Raw genomic sequence first — 15,568 nt, 5'->3', positions numbered from 1 at the left:
AACAAAAAAACAAAAAAACAAAAAAGAGTCATTAAGTCCGGCCCACAAACAAGTGGAAAAAACTAATCACCACCCATAGAAGGAAATATCTATATTTATTCTTTAGATTTCTTCCATAAGGAAGTTTTCTCCTTTCTCTATCATTTACTTATTGATTCAGTAATTTTTTTTTTTTGAGATTGTATTTTGTTTATTTGAGGAGTAGAGTTACAGACAAAGAAAGGGAGAAACAGAGACAAAGGTCTTCTATCAGCTGCTTCACTCTCCAGTGATCGCAACTGCCAGAGCTGAGCCGATCCAAAGCCAGATGTCAGGAGCTTCCTCTCAGTCTCCCATGCGGGGCAGGGGCCCAAGCACTTAGGCCATCCTACACTGCTTTACCAGGCCATAACACAGAGAGCTGGATAGGAAGAGGAGCAGCCGGGACATAAACTGATGCTCATATGAGATGCTGGTGCCACAGGCAAAGGCTTAGCCTACTAAGTCACAGTGCCAGCCCCCTGATTCAATAATTTTTTGAGATGTATTTATTATTTATTTGAAAGGTAGAGTTACAGAGAGAGAGACAGAGAGAGAAGGAGAGAAATATCTTCCATCTGCTTGTTCACTCCCCAAATGGCCTCAACGCAACGGTGGAGGCTGGGCCAGGACAAAGCCAGTAGCCAGGAGCTTCATCTATGTCTCCCATGAGGGTGGCACTGGCCCAAGCTCTTGGGTCATCTTCCACTGCCTTCCCAAGCACATTGGCAGGAAGCTGAATCAGAAGTGGAGCAGCTGGGACTGGAATTGATGCCCATTTGGGATGCCAGCATCACATGGGGCAGCTTAACTAGCTATGCCACAGTGCCAGCCTCTGAGTCAATAGTTTTATGTCATTATGGGCTCATGGATATGTATTTCATTCTTTGGTTATAATCCAGTAGTGTACTATTTTGTTTCTAAAATTGGCCCAACTCTTTCAGATTGCCTCCTGCATCCTTTTGACATGCCTCCATCTCTCTCTTCTACTTTTATTTTTTTCCTTTCTGGCACTATAAGTTGTTCTAGAATTATCTTTTATTTTCCTTCCTTTAACTGGAAATTGGTATTTAGATAGCTAAATTTATGTGCTGGTATGCTTGTTTGTACCGGGATGTCAGCACTTCTAGGTCCCCTCGGTGGACAGAACTAGAAAATGTATGTATGTATAATAACCTAGGTATACGTACATTTCTTTCCATCTTTCTATTTACCTATTAATCATCCATCTGTCTGTCCTTGGACTTGAATTTGTACTGATATCCCTGACCCTAATCTAGCACCATAAATTTCATTCTAACCTTTTCCCCTTGCTTATTTTTAACTTTTTCTCTGATAGTGAGATATTTGGCTCATGTTATCTATAACTATTCACTAATTTTCTCAACCCTAGTATTCTTTTTAAGATTTTATTTATTTGAGATGTAGAGTTACAGACAGAGAGAGGGAGAGACAGAGATAAAGGTCTTCCATCTGCTGGTTCACTCCCCAGGTGGCCACCACAGCCAGAGCTGCACCCATCCGAAGCCAGGAGCCAGGAGCTTCTTCGGGGTTTCCCACACGGGTGCAGGGGCCCAAGGACTTGGGCCATCTTCTACTGCTTTCCCAGGCCATAGCAGAGAGCTGGATCAGAAGTGGAGCAGACAAGAATGGTCTGTAACTGACCAGAATGTACCTGGACTTTCTCAAGAAACATTAACATTCAAAAGAGACATTCCAGGTGTCAGATAAGAGACATTCCAGGCAACAGATAAGAATAGTAGATTATCTTAATGACTTTGTACCACTGGGTTTAGGATGACTGCCGGTCATTTAGAGGGCAAAATAGTGGTTACAACCAAGAAGACAGTAGCTATGTCAAGCTGGATCCCTACTGGTGTCTTTGTCAAAAAGGGAAATTTGGGGGTCGGCGTCTGCAGTGCCAGCATCCCATATGGGTGCTGGTTCGAGACCCAGCCGCTCTACTTCTGATCCAGCTCTCTACTACGGCCTGGGAAAGCAGTGGAAGATGGCCCAAGTCCTTGGGCCCCTACACCCGCCTGGAAAACCGGAAGAGGCTCCTGGCTCCAGATCGGCTCAGTTCCAGCCATTGTGGCCAATTGGGGAGTGAACCAGCAAATGGAAGACATCTCTCTCTCTCTCTCTTTCTTTGTCTCTCTCTCTCTGCCTCTCCTTCTCTCTGTGTATAACTCTGACTTTCAAATAAATAAATAAGTCTTAAAAAAAAAAAAAAACAGGGAAATTTGGACACAGGCACATACGTAGAAGAGCCACACAGGGAGAAGAGGGTCATCTGTGAGCCAAGGACAGAGCTGGGAGCTGGGAATTCATTCTTCCTACAGCAAGCGCTCAAAAGGGACCAATCTGCTGACAAATGATTTTGGATTTCTACCCTCCAAAACACTGAGAAAAATGGTTATTTAAGTAGCCAGTTTGATACTTTGCTATGATAGCTCTAGCAACCAGTGCAGATTTCTTAGTATAGAGGTAAGTTAGTTTCAGAATTTCTAATACCCCTATAAGAAACAAATCCACTAACTATAGCATGAAGTTTTTGTATAAATCTTTTTGCATTTTGTCTTATGTAAGTATTCTTTCAAAACATTGTGTCACAAAGTCAACTCTTTGTTTTAAAACTTACCTCTTTTAAGATTATATTATATGTTTGTAATACAGTTTTATTAATTTGTCATAGTCCATATTCCATCCTAGGAACTCCCAAAATCAGGTGTGTTTTCTAAAATTTTAATATAACAAATGAATTTTGATAAATTTTTAAATCCATATATCTCCTTACCTATACATTACAGAACAATTCCTTTACTTAAGAAAAAACTCTCTTGGGGCCAGAGCTGTGGCATAGCGGGTAAAGCCACCGCCTGCAGTGCTGGCATCACATATGGGCGCCGGTTCGAGACCCAGCTGCTCCACTTCCAATCCAGTTCTCTGCTGTGGCCTGGGAAAGCAGTAGAAGATGGCCCAAGCTCTTGGGCCCCTGCACCTGTGTGGGAGACCCAGAAGAAGCTCCTGGCTTCTGGCTTTGGATTGCTGCAGCTCCAGCCTTTGTGGCCAGTTGGGGAGTGAACCAGGAGATGGAAGAACTCTCTCTCTGCTTCTCCTTCTATCTCTGTGTAACTCTTTCAAATAAACAAAAAGAAATCTTAAAAAAAAAAAAAAAAGAAAGAAAGCGAGAGAGAGAAGAAAAAACTCTCTACAACCCCCCCCCCCTTTTTTTTCTTGAGTTTTCACATCTTTTGTTACAAACAGCAGCGCCCACGCGTCCGCAAGCCGGCACCCGGCACAAGACGTTGGCCGGCGTGCATGGAGCCGGAACCGGAGCCGGAGCCGGAGGGCCGCTGGCCGGGCGCTGCCCGCCTCACTTTCCCGGCCACGTGATGATGCATGTGCAGAAGTGGAAGAGGTCACGGCTGATCTTGCGCAGGCTCCGCACCTCGTCCTCCAGCGTGGACACACGCACGCGCAGCCGGTCCTGGCCGCCTAGCACGCTCTTCTCCATTCTGCAATCCCTATGAAGTCAGCTCTTCATGTATTCTCCAACCCCTGGAAACCGCTGATGCCTCCCGTCCCTACAGTTTTGCCTTTTCCGAATGCTGTGCTATGATTAAGAAGTGCTTAGTCCTCAAAAGTCTATATATGTTTGACCTCTAGTGTGATAGTGCGAGAGGTGGTAGAACCTTTGAGGGTTAGAGCCTAGCAGGAGATGATTAGGTTATTGGTGGTGCTGCCTTCAGAAGGAATTAGTGCTTGTCTCATGGAATGAGTTAATGCTCATGAGAGCGAGTTGTCATAAACAGAGCTAGCCTGACCCCTCCCACTCTTTGGCTTCCTGTCTTTCCCTCATGCTCATGTTCTTGTCATCTTGCCAGCTGCCGTAATGTGACACATCCAGGGGAGCCCTCAAGAGGCAGAAGCACCATGCTGTTTGGATTTCCAGCCTCCAAAACTGAGTTCAATAAACTTCTTTTGTTTATAATGTCTTCAGCCTCAGGTTTTTTGTTGTAGGAATAGGAACAAAACCAATGCACATTGTATAAATGCAATTAAAGTATACATGCTATTCTCTCATCTTGAAAATGCATTTTAGATTCATCCATGTTATTGAGTGAGTCAGTAACTCACTCCTTTTTTGTGCTGACTTAGTTTCCATTGTATGGATGCACAACTGCTTAGCCATTTACCTATGAGGAAAAAAATCTCAGTTGTTTCCTGTTTTGGGCAATGAGGAATAAAATTGCTACAAATATTCACATATAGATTTTTTTTTTGTTATTGTTGTTGTTTTAGTTTTGCTTGTGTCTATGTGTGTGAACATAATTTTCAATTGATTTTGGAAAATACTGAACACTAAGATTGCTGGGTCACATGGCAAATATATATTAGCCTTTATAAAAAAACTACTGTACTGTCTTCTGATATGAAAGGACCATTTTGCATTTCTACCAGTAATGACTTACAAACTCCCTGTTATTCTACATCTTAGCATTTTGTGTGATTAAGCTTTTTTTTTTAAATTATAATTTGAGCTATTCTAGTATGTGTGTCATGGTTATTGTGCAAGTCTTGCATTTGTAAAAGATTGATCGATTCTTGCCAAATAACATCCAATCTTCTACCAAAAATATCCCATGATGTGGACTGCTATGGCTTGGATATGTTTTGTCCCAAAAGGGTTTATGTGTTGGAGGCTTGGTCCTCAGTGTCTTGTTAAGGTGGTGGAAACTTTAAGAGGTGGGGCCTAGTAGGGGCGGGCCTTAAACCACGGAGGGTGCTGCCCTCGGAAGGGATTAAGGTAGATCTCATGGCAACTTTGAGTTAGCTCTCAAGAAGACACGTTGTTATAAAAGCCTGAGCCTGACCCCCGAATCCCTATTTGGCTGTCTGCCTGGTGATCTGATCTGTTCCTTTCACATCACTCCCGCCTTGAGATTCTCACCAGAATGGGGCTCATGCTACTACTATGTCCTTGAACCCCAGAGCAGCGAGCTGAATAAATCTCTTTTCTTTATAAGACTGCTTGACCTCAGATATTTCCTTAAAATAACAGAAAACTGGTTAATAATTGTATCCACCACATTTAACGATCAGTTCTCTCAGTAATGAGCATTCTATCTCTGAATTATACCATGTAACTTGTTTTCCTTATTATTATGATCTCAAATATGTCAATTTTTCTTTATTTCTTTTTGCCAGTGTGGGGAGCAATCCGGACTGGACTGAGTTACTGGAATTAAGACTTATTCTATGCATCTGCTCTCCCACAATATGGCGCTGGGAGAGAAGTAAACAGCTTCCGCACAGCTGCCTCCAGTTCAACCAATAAACTGTAGGACTCGCTACTGATTGGAGGAGAGCAGCGTACTCGGCGTGTGGGCAGCCGAGTTAGGATTGGCGGAGGAGGACTATAAAGGAGGAGAGAGACGGCATGCACGAGGAACATCTATGGGGAACATCTAGCTGAAGGAACACCCGTGCAGCCCCCCAGAGAGCCGGCCGGCGGTGTGCCGCTCCCCTGCGGAAGTGGGGAATGTGGCCAGGGGGAACTGCCCTTCCACGGAGGTGGAAGGGATAGTAGCCAACCCGGGAAGAACCGGCAGCAAACCCGGGGAGGGCCGAGCAGACGAAAGAACAGCGCAGGGTTTAGTGTCGTTCCTCCACGAAGACGGGGAGCGACATAATGGTGCCGTGACTCGGATATGAAGCCTAGGCAGGGTTTGGTGTCGTTCCTCCACGAAGAGGGGGAGCGACAGCCAGCAACTTTTTTCAGGAATAGGAGAAATGAAATACCAAAATAGACTAGATTACCAAATTTGTCTCATATAGACCATGTAAATGTAGAACTGGAGTATTTCTCTTCAATAAATGATTATTTATAAAGTATTATGACTTTCTGTTTATTTCCTGTGACCTCTTTATTTACTTCCTCCCTGCTTCCTTCCTTCCTTTTATTTAATCCTTTCAAGCTAATAAATATTTACTGATGACCTTTCCCCTGCACTGTCAAAGCAAGGCTATACAAAAGCAAGGTCACTTTCCTGTAGCAATTAACACTCTAGTATAGTATGTGTTGTGGGAGAAGGAAATGTGGACTTATGAATGCATTAACTACCTATGCGGTGTTTTCAAAAAAGTTCATTGAAAATGAAATTAATGGGGCCGCTGTTGTGGCTTACTGGGTAAAACCGCCACTTGCAGAGCTGGCTTCCCATATGGGTACCTGTTCAAGCCCCAGCTGCTCCACTTCTGATCCATCTCCTTGCTAACATGCCTTGGAAAGCAGTAGAAGATGGCCCAAGTACTTGGGATCCTGCACCGATGTGGGAGACCTGGAAGAAGTTCTTGGCTCCACCCAGCTCTGGCTATTGTGGCCATTTCGGGAGTGAAACAGCAGATGGAAGACCTTTTTCTCTCTTCCTCTCTCTCTGTAATTCCCTTTCAAATAAATAAATAAATCTTAAAAAAGAAAATGAAATTAAAAGATGAGTTTATCTGGTGCAAAAATTTTAGAAGTCAGAGCAGGCATAAGACACTACTTGATTTGCCCACATCCCATACTGGCAATGTCTGGGTTCTGGTCCAGGCTTTGCTTCTAATTCTAGCCTCTTGCTCATGTGTACCCTGGGAGACAGCAGGTTATGGCTCAGATAGTTGGGTCCCTGCCATCTATAGGGAAGGTTCAGATTGAGTTCCCAAGCTCTTGGCTTTGGCCTGGTCCAGACCCTGCTGTTGCAGGCACTTGGTGAACCAGTGGATGGAAGATCTCTATCTCTTTCTGTCTCTCTGGCTTTCAAAAAAATGTTTTAGAAGTCCATGCATACTTTTCATAGCACATATGTTCTATGAAGTTTCATTTTTAAAAAAATATTTTTTGAATGTTTATTTATTTATTTGAAAGAGCGAGAAGGAGAGGCAGAGAGAGAGAGGTCTTCCGTCCACTGGTTTACTCTCCAATTGGCCTCAACAGCCAGAGCTGGGCCAATCCGAAGCCAGCAGCCAGGAGCCTCTTCCAGTCTCTCATGTGGGTGCAGGGGCCCAAGGACTTGGGCCATTTTCTACTGCTTTCTCAGGCCATAGCAGAGAGCTGGATGAGAAGTGGAACAGCAGGGAATTAAACTGGTATCCACGTGGGACACCGGCACTGCAGGCGGTGGCTTTTACCTACTATACCACTGTGCTGGCCCCTCTATGAAGTTTCTTAGGTTCCATGTATGCCTGGATTTCAAAATTTTGTTGAACTGGCCGGCGCCATGGCTCACTAGGCTAATCCTCTGCCTTGTGGCGCCGGCACACCGGGTTCTAGTCCCGGTCGGGGCACCGGTTCTGTCCTGGTTGCCCCTCTTCCAGGCCAGCTCTCTGCTGTGGCCAGGGAGTGCAGTGGAGGATGGCCTAAGTGCTTGGACTCTGCACCCCATGGGAGACCAGGATAAGTACCTGGCTCCTGTCATTGGATCAGTGCAGTGCACCGGCTGCGACGGCCATTGGAGGGTGAACCAACGGCAAAGGAAGACCCTTTCTCTCTGTCTCTCTCTCTCACTGTCCACTCTGCCTGTCAAAAAAAAAATTTTTTTTGTTGAACCAAAATAAACTTATTTATTTATTTTTTATTTTTTGACTGGCAGAGTTAGACAGTGAGAGAAGACAGAGAGAAAGGTCTTCCTTTTGCCATTGGTTCACCCCCCCAAGTGGCCGCTATGGTGGCGCGCTGCGGCCGAAGCCAGGAGCCAGGTGCTTCCTCCTGGTCTCTCATGCGGGTGCAGGGCCCAAGGACCGGGGCCATCCTCCACTGCACTCCCGGGCCACAGCAGAGAGCTGGACTGGAAGAGGAGTAACTGGGACAGAATCCAGCGCCCCAACCGGGACTAGAACCCAGTGTGCCGGCGCCGCGGGCGGAGGATTAGCCTAATGAGCTGCGGCACCGGCCTTTAACTCATTTTTCACAACTTTCTGAACTACCCTCTTACATAAATACATGTATCAATTATCTGGGGTCAGCGCTGTAGCATAGTAGGTAGGTTAAGCCTGTGCTGGATACATGCTGTTTGGTGTCCCTGCTGCTCCTCTTCTAATCCAGTTCTCTGCTTATGGCCTGGGAAAGCAGTGGAGGGTGGCCCAAGTGCGTGGGCCCCTGCACCTGTGAGGGAGACCCAGAGGGAGTTCCTGGCTCCTTGCTTTGGATCAGCTGAGCTCCGGCCATTGTGACTATTTGAGGAGTAAACCATTGGATAGAAGATCTTTCTTTCTGCCTCTCCCTCTGTCTAGAACTCTGCCTCTCAAATAAATAAATAACATCTTGAAAAAAATAAAAAGGATTGTCTGAAGAAGAGAAGAAAATGAAGGCCACTTTGCCTTGATGAGTTAGGGAAGGGTCCTCAATGAAGATAAGATTTGAGTTAGATGTCGAAGGGTGAGTAGGAGGGGAGAACAGAGGGTGTAAATACACCTGCCATGGTGAGAGTCTGGTGAGTGGTCCCAAGTCATAAAGTATGATGTTTATGGCAGGCAGGCAGTGGAAGGTATGACTAGGAAAACAGAATGGATTCGAATTACAATGTCTTTGCAGTCCTTATTTTGTCATGTAGACATGAAGGAATCATTGAAGCTTTTATGGCAAAGTAGGCTTGATTAAGGTTGTATTTGAGAACAATAATTTTGGCTATGTAGAACAGAGTGGAATGAGAGATTGGTATTAAGGAAACCAACTGTGAGGCTACAGCAAATAGTTTAAGTATTATTAAGGCCCATAAAAAGGGATGGCCTATATTATGCCTAAGTGGTCTATTTGTGAGAAACAAGGAAAAAAAAATCTGGGGAAGGTAGAAACATATTTGGCAAGTGAAAAACAAACACAAGAAACCCAACCGTACAAATAACAGTAGCAAAAGGGATTTTTATAGTGAAACAAATGTCTGTATCTTGACTGTGGTAATAGCTATACAACTCACACATGTGATAGTACAGTACAAAAGTAAACACATGGCCCGCACCGTGGCTCACTAGGCTAATCCTCCGCCTTGTGGCGCCGGCACACCGGGTTCTAGTCCCGGTCGGGGCGCTGGATTCTGTCCCGGTTGCCCCTCTTCCAGGCCAGCTCTCTGCTGTGGCCAGGGAGTGCAGTGGAGGATGGCCCAAGTGCTTGGGCCCTGCACCTGCATGGGAGATCAGGAGAAGCACCTGGCTCCTGGCTTTGGATCAGCGCGATGCGCCGGCCGCAGCATGCTGGCCGCGGCGGCCATTGGAGGGTGAACCAACAGCAAAGGGAAGACCTTTCTCTCTGTCTCTCTGTCTCTCTGTCTCACTGTCTACTCTGCCTGTAAAAAAAAAAAAAAAAAAGTAAATACATAAGCACATACAAATGGATCTAAAGGAACCTCAGGAAATCTGGATAAGATCATTATTGTTGTTATCATTTTGGTAAATTTGGTAAAGGTTACAGAGATCTTTGTGTGTTGTTTATTATAACTGCATGTGAATATATAACAATAAGAAAATAAAGATATATTAAAACAGGAAAATTATTAATCTGTTTTTGAATATACAGGGTGAAAGTTAAGGCATCATTTCTATCATTCCCCATTGGAATTTGATTACTTTTGTGCTATAGTTATAACTGGTTGAAAAACAAAACCAATCATACCTAAAACTAAGATGTTGTTTATTTATATCTTGTCCAGTTTTTAGATTCCTTTAGACATTTTACATACAGATTAATTGGGGAGGAAGAAAATAAATATTTACTAAATACTTAAATTGCAAGTCATTGCTCTGGGATTTACATGCATTTCTCTAGTTCATGCTAATAAGGAAGGCTTTGAAAAATTTATTTACTTTTATTTATTTAAAAGACAGAGACATTGACAGATATCTTCCATCTGCGAGTTCATTCCCCAAATGCCCGTATCAGCTGGACTCGGCCAGGCCTGTCAGAAGCCGGGAACTCAATGCAGGTCTCCTATGTGAGTCCAGGGACTCAAGTATTTGAACTGTCCCTTGCTGTCTCTCAGATGTGCATTAGTAGCATGCTGGATCAGAAGACTACAGTAGCCCGGATTTGAACCAGGAACTCTGATACGGGATTCAGGTTCCCAAGCAACATCTTAAGCATTCTGCCAAGCATCCGCCCTAAAGAGGGTGGCTTTATTAGAATTATTAATGCATTTTTCAGGTGGGAAAGCTTGAGGATCAGAATGGGTAAATTCTTTTGTGGTTCACAGAGTGTTAGACAGAAACTATGCCAGTGTGATTCTCAAAGCATAAGCTTTTTCCTACTCCTTAGAGGCTGCAGTACAGCCATAGCACATTTAAGATGCTGTCTCTGTTTTTAGCTTTCTTTTTTAATCTCTACAGTGTCTGTATATAGTATTTAGAAATACTGAATATATATAATATTCTTGTGGCAACTGGTGTGGATTATTTCAGCTCAGCAAAACATCTTTTAAAATTTGTGACTAGACAGCTTTTAATCAAATATTAATCAGATACTATCAGAAGACTTCAGAAGAGTTAGTTCCTTCAACTTTTAAATAAGATAAAAACAAGTCCTCAGTAAAAGGTTGATAATGGTTAACTTCTATTGAGTGTTTGGTATTTACATGCACCATGTTGAACAACTTATTTAAGATCTCACAATGGGTGCTGGCATTTTTGTTAGGGACTAGAATGCAGCTTTGGCCACTTGCATCCCATGCTGGTGTGCCTGAGTTGGAAGCCTAGTTCTGCTTCTGATTTTAAGTCCTTGCTAACATGTACCCTGGAAGGTAACAGGTGATGGTTCAAATATATTGGTCCCTGCCACCCTTGTGGGAGACCCAGAAAATCTGTTTGTGGCGCAGCAGGTTAGGCTTCTGCTTGCATTGCTGGCATCCCATATTGGAGCACTGGTTCAAGTCCCAGCTGTTCCATGCAACCCGTGTGGGAGACCTGATGGAGTTCTGGGCTTTTGGCTTTGGCCTGACCCATCCCTGGCTGTGTGACCACTTGGGCAATGAACCAGTGGATGGAAGATCTATTTCTCTGTCTCTCCCCCTCTTTCTTACTCTTTCAAATAAGCAAATCTTTAAAACAAACAAAAAAGATAGCTACCTGTCTCTTTCTTCTGAGTCTCTCAGCCTTTCAAATAAAATAAATTTAAACTCTTTTTAAAAAGTAACTATTTAAAAAAAATACAAAGTAAAATCTCATAATGATCCAATGAGGAATGTATACTTATTGCCCTCATTTTACAGATTTGGAAACTAAAATTTGGGGTGGCTAACCTTATTCCAGGGTACATAGTTGTCAAGTGGTAGAACAGGAACAAAACAGACTATTCAACTCTAAAGCCACACCTCTAAGCCACTAGAAAACAATGTTATAAAAATCTGCAGGATACAAACCATGGAAAATGAAGAGTTTGATATGGTCCAAGACCAGTAATGAGGGCCATCATTTATGTAACAAAATTAAATGATTTAAATACATTGTGTGATTAGGGGTCAAAGAGAAGTCAATGTGAGAAGCTCAACGGTACCTTTGGGTGAGCCACCTTCTGCTTTGTCTCATTTTATTTTCTTCATAGCTCTTTCACTTACCAGTATCAGAAATTATTTTGTTATTTATTTATCATCTGCCCTACCTTTGTTCAATAAATTCAAGAATCTTGTCTTTCTTGTTTAGTGCTGAATTTCCAGTGTCCTAGGTTGTGCATGATTATTTGTTGAATGACTCATAAATGGCCTTCCTTGGACTTGAACTGCAAAGATTTAGATTTACAAGCTGTGGTGGTTCAAAAGACCACATTAAAAAGACATGTATTAGTAGCAAGTTTTTGAAATAAAGATATATTTATTTGACAGGCAGAGTCACGGACAGATAGAGGGGAGACAGAGAGAAAGGTCTTCCATCCACTGGTTCACTCCCCAAATGGCCACAGTGGCTGGAGCCAGGAATATCCAAAGCAAGGCAGATCTGAAGCCAAGAGTCAGGAGCTTCTTCCAGGTCTCCCATGTGGGTTCACTTGGTCCATCTGCTTTCCCAGGCCCATTAGCAGGGAGCTGGATCAGAAGCAGAGCAGTGGAACTTGAATGGGTGTCCATATGGGATGCTGGCACAGCAAGCCGGGGCTTTAACCTGCTGCACCACAGCGTTGGCCCCCAACTTGTGAAATTGTAAGACTACTCATCTTATTTAAAAGAAAAATAAAGCAATCAAATATTAAAACAACCTGCTTGAGGGAACACTGCCAGCTTCCCTTTCAGGCATTTGGACAGTGACCCAGTTAACAGGGAGCTCTCTCTGTGTCTTTGTTGCCTCTTAATCAATCAATAAAAAAATAAGATTTATTTATTTATGTGAAAGAGTGACACAGAGATACCTTCCACCCATTGGTTCACTCCCCGAACGGCAGACACAGCTGGGAACCAGGGGCCAGGAACTCCATCATGGTGCTCTCCCATGTAGGTGGCAGGGGCCCAGGTACCTGCCTCATCTTCTGCTGCTTTTCCAGGCACCTTAGCAGGGAGCTGGGTTGGAAGTGAAGCAGCTGGGACTAGAACCTACATTGCAGATTGCAGCTCAGCTTGCTGTGCCACAGATCGGCCCAGAAATAACTTTTTATACGAACAATAACTACTTCCTCCTCCCCCCACCTCAAAATCCGAGTGGAGTGGCCCAGTTTTATGCTTGCAAATGTCTTTATGTCTGCTTCAACAACAGATGACTGGGTTCTCCTGTCTGCTCCTATCTTTCAGTCTGTTTCCCAGTCACATGTCCTGTAGCCTCTGGAAAACGCAAAGGCACACTTGTGGGAGAGTAAGAGCCCCAAAGGCAAACAATGTCTCAGTATTACAGTGCCAGTGGTTTCACTCTTCCCCTTGAAAGGCCCTGGGGACATTCAGCTCACACTTTGAGGATGACCATCCTAACAGTGAATTTTAGACAACCCAGCATCAATTGAAAAATTGCTGAGGTTTCACAAAGCCTGAGGATTTACACAGGATTTGCTTTGTCAGAAAGACAAAAGCATTGAAAAGCATCCTGAGTACGCGTAAACATGCCTTTTTCACCAGTCAAAAGGACGAAAGCAGCAAAGAGGCACTGTTTGTCATGTAAAGGGACGGAGGCATAGGATATGGGGTCCCCTGAAGACAAATCTGCAGAAGATGCCGCCAAGGTGGGGGGGGGGGGGGGCACGAGGAAAGCACTGTTGTTCTCAGGCGGCGAGGGAAAATGGTTACCGGGGGCCTGGGAGTTGCAGGAATTGGGACAGGGATGTGGAAGCTAGAGATCTCGAGGTCCAGGGTGTGGCGAGTCCAGAACCGGGTGGCTCGGTCTCCATCCTCACTCACGACGCCGAGGGCGAGGCGCGCTGCGGAGGAGGCTCGTGGATCAGCGCCCTTCCCAGTAACTGATGGGGTTGGGATTTCCCTTCCAGCGCAGCGGGGAGAAAAAGAGATGGCGGGGTGCGTGCGTAATCAAGGGAGGAAGACAGTAACTGGCGGGAACCGAAGAGCCCAACCGCGGCGCTGGTGCAGCGAGGGCAGGAAGAGATCACAGCGAGCTTACGGAGGTCGCCGGGGAAGAAGGACGGTTCTGTTACTTGGCAACCCGGCCTGGGCCCGCCTCTAGCCCGCGTTGCTAGGAGACGGCGAGGCCAGGGGGAGGGCGGCGGAGCGGGCCCTACGTGCTGACGCTAATTGTATATGAGCGCGAGCGGCGGGCTCTCGGGTCTTTTTTAGCGCCATCTGCTCGCGGCGCCGCCTCCCGCTCCTCCCGCCGCCGCTGCCGCCCTGAGTCACTGCCTGCGCAGCTCCGGTCGCCTGGCTCTCCCTACTAGCCGCCGGTAACGGATGGGGGCCTGGAAGGGCAGGGGGAATGAGGAGCCGGGCCGGGCGGCCTGCGCGGAGGGAAGGGACACAGGGACGTAGGGACGGGGAACCGCGGGCGGAGGCCGCTGGCTGCTTGGGGCCCCTCCGGGTCGCGCTGTGAGGCCGGAGCCGCTCGCGGAGTCTCGACCGCGTAACCTGAGAGGGACCCTGGGACCGGCCTGGGGGCGGCCGAGGGGACGCGGGGGTCGGCGCGGCCTGTGTGTGTGGGGGGGTGGTGAGGTTCCTCGAGCCCTACCGGCTTCTCCGCGCGGAGGGGGAAGAGAGGCCGCGGCGCGCCCGGGTGTCCCGAGGGCTCGCAGGCCACGCCGCGAGGGACGGGAGGCGCCCGGAATGCGGGTCGGGCCCGCGCGGCAGTGTCCGCGCCACCGCCTCGCCGCCCCTGCTTCCCCCTCACAACTACTGCCCGGCGGGAGGCCGCTGGGGGGGGGGGGGATGGAAAGAGCGGCGGAGGCTGCGAATTCCGACGGGAGGGAGGGGCTGCGCAGGGCCGAGTCCCCGAGGCGGGGAGGGGGCGGGGGCGGCCTCGAGGCTCCGGGGTTCTCCGCCCACTGGAGGCGGCGGCCGCGCTGGGAGGGGAAGCCCCCGCGGCTCCGCTCGACACGTGGTGATGGGCTGCGTGGCCGCCTCCTGGGCCCGGCGGGAGACCCTCGTCCTTGCCTAACCTTACTCAAGTTGTGGAGGGGTGGGATGTGCCAAGCCACAGTGAGTGAATAAGCTGGCCCGGGGCATCCCTCCCTCCCCTTGGTTTTTTTTTTTTTTTTTTTGCTCATAATCTTTTTATTGGTACGGGAGGAAAGTGTGAATGTTAGTCGGAGGCTGGTGGGGCAGGTCCCCACCGCTGGGTTTTCGAGTAAGTCCCGCTTATAAAGCGCTCACGTGAGCTGTTAGAACAAAAGATTGGTTTACGTATCCCAGGTACAGTTGGCGTTTAGATGAGTGTCTTGTGCAGGGCTTTCTTTAGGGAAGGTTGGTCCTCAGCGGTTCTGAGATGCAAAGAAAGGGCCTGTAATGTAGCAAACTGGCTCCTTGATTGAAGTTTCTCAAACAAGATGCTTGACGATCTGGTTTCTTTTTAAGATGGAGGGGTGTGGGGTGGAATGAGGTGTTAATGAGTGAGCCTAGTTGTACGCTGCCGCCTTGTCAGTGTGCCCCACTCCCTTAAACATCTTGGGATTGCAGTAGAGGGCGGTGGCACTGAGGTCCTTTCTCATAGAGCTAGGCTTTCGGAGTATTAGGAAAGATGCCCAGAGCCCCTCTGTGAGACTACCCCTGGTCTAATCAGTTCTGAACACAGCTATCCTTTATATTCTCAACTTAAACTGCTTACCCGGTTTCAGGAGAGCTGCAGGATTTTGTCATCTTTGAAAAAGAGATAGCATCAAAACATCTTTTGAAGCCAGTATTGAGTCCTATTTTCTTGTCAATTTAAATAATACATAGTACCTTTGATTGGACAAGGGAAAAGCTAGTGTATAGAATAAAGTGGAGAGAGGTTAAATGAGGTTTTCGGTGATTGTTAGGGACTCATGTGACTAAAGCATGTTTGAAGTTACCTAAATTCAAGTAATTGGCCTAAATCTAAACTATAGTTCTGAGAATATTGGTCCTTTGGAGGAAAGATGGAACTAATCAGTAGGTAGACTTGGATATCTGAGGTTATCAAACCTTGA

The 15,568-nt window shown here is 46.4% G+C and overlaps 1 protein-coding gene across 25 annotated transcripts in view; it reads left to right on the top strand.

The window, feature by feature from the left end:
* The first annotated feature begins 13,346 nt into the window (after window positions 1-13,346).
* Window positions 13,347-15,568, top strand: part of NAP1L1 (nucleosome assembly protein 1 like 1) — a 38,911-nt gene continuing 36,689 nt past the window's right edge. For 9 of the 25 annotated variants that reach the window (XR_011380168.2, XR_011380167.2, XM_070052644.2 and 6 more), the window contains exon 1: window positions 13,347-13,852. The gene's annotated coding sequence lies outside the window, so the exon portion shown is untranslated. Of the gene's footprint in view, window positions 13,853-14,477; window positions 14,601-15,568 lie in introns of those variants that run through there. The other 16 variants (XR_016216181.1, XR_011380169.2, XM_070052651.1 and 13 more) reach the window with 7 other exon arrangements.

The sequence above is a fragment of the Oryctolagus cuniculus genome, chromosome 11, assembly GCF_051225735.1.
Source record: "Oryctolagus cuniculus isolate XC-2025 breed Fujian yellow rabbit chromosome 11, ASM5122573v1, whole genome shotgun sequence".
In the NCBI taxonomy this organism is placed as follows: Eukaryota; Metazoa; Chordata; class Mammalia; order Lagomorpha; family Leporidae; genus Oryctolagus; species Oryctolagus cuniculus.
The sequence above is the reverse complement of the archived record's forward strand: the minus strand, read 5'-3'. Positions and strand labels throughout refer to the sequence as shown.